The sequence below is a fragment of the Ixodes scapularis genome, unplaced genomic scaffold (genome assembly GCF_016920785.2).
Source record: "Ixodes scapularis isolate PalLabHiFi unplaced genomic scaffold, ASM1692078v2 PGA_scaffold3__209_contigs__length_174095766, whole genome shotgun sequence".
Lineage (NCBI taxonomy): Eukaryota > Metazoa > Arthropoda > Arachnida > Ixodida > Ixodidae > Ixodes > Ixodes scapularis.
Window position 1 is genome coordinate 110825004 of NW_024609868.1, and position 1389 is coordinate 110826392.

The window sequence follows — 1389 nt, forward strand, 5'->3', positions numbered from 1 at the left end:
ACTGCCACCAGTCTAACACCAACAAGGGTGAAGCTTGCAAACTTAAGGTTATAATTATAATGCAATTAAATGCAAAGGTGCAAGCGAGCTGGACAAGAATGACGAAAATAATCCCTGGAGAAGGGAAACAAGAGGGACAAAGGACAAACATAAATCTCCAAACACAGCTAGGTGACTGGTGAGCGTCTGAAAAAATCCGCCTGGTCCGGGTATCGAACCCGGGACCTCTCCATTACAGGTGGAGCGCTCTACCAACTGAGCTAACCAGGGGTTAGACGTATCTGTATTGTCCCTCTTGTTCCCCTTCTCCAGGGATTATTTTCGTCATTCTTGTCCAGCTCGCTTGCACCTTTGCATTTAATTGCATTATAATTATAACCTTAAATTTGCAAACTTCACCCTTGTTGGTGTTAGACTGGTGGCAGTTGATAAAACCCGTTTGCTCTACTGACGTCGAACGCCTGGTTAGCTCAGTTGGTAGAGCGCTCCACCTGTAATGGAGAGGTCCCGGGTTCGATACCCGGACCAGGCGGATTTTTTCAGACGCTCACCAGTCACCTAGCTGTGTTTGGAGATTTATGTTTGTCCTTTGTCCCTCTTGTTGCCCTTCTCCAGGGATTATTTTCGTCATTCTCGTCCAGCTCGCTTGCACCTTTGCATTTAATTGCATTATAATTATAACCTTAAATTTGCAAGCTTCACCCTTGTTGGTGTTAGACTGGTGGCAGTTGATAAAACCCGTTTGCTCTACTGACGTCTAACCCCTGGTTAGCTCAGTTGGTAGAGCGCTCCACCTGTAATGGAGAGGTCCCGGGTTCGATACCCGGACCAGGCGGATGTTTTCAGACGCTCACCAGTCACCTAGCTGTGTTTGGCGATTTATGTTTGTCCTTTGGCCCTCTTGTTCCCCTTCTCCAGGGATTATTTTCGTCATTCTTGTCCAGCTCGCTTGCACCTTTGCATTTAATTGCATTATAATTATAAGACTTTTCTTGTTCGCGAGTTTTGTACTAAAACCGAAGCGTCGCTGTCTTGACAACGAATTGTTTGAGAAGCTTCTCCTACTCAAGCGCCATTAATTTAATTTTCCCTATTTGCGAGAACCTTTTATGAATAATTTGAGGTGTTTTTTTTTCGTTTGGAAATTCAGGTTTGTTCGTTTCTTGCGCCACGTTTGGGACTCGCGTTTTATGGGTCATTGCGTAGCGTACAGTGCATTTTTTAAATATTTTTACGGAACATGACATCATTCGCGGAATAAAAGTAATTCAGTACGTGTATTTCAGTATCTGTATTTTATTATCTGTATTCTCGGATACATGTTTCCTCTTTTTTCAGAGTATCTCCAAAATATCCCCACACACAAAAAAAAAAAAAAAAAAAAAAAAA

General features: G+C 42.9%; 1 non-coding gene across 1 annotated transcript; it reads left to right on the plus strand.

Moving 5' to 3' along the window:
• The first annotated feature begins 459 nt into the window (after nucleotides 1-459).
• Nucleotides 460-532, plus strand: Trnat-ugu. Its single transcript has one exon. It is a non-coding gene; the product is annotated as a tRNA-Thr (tRNA).
• The last annotated feature ends 857 nt before the right edge of the window (nucleotides 533-1389 follow it).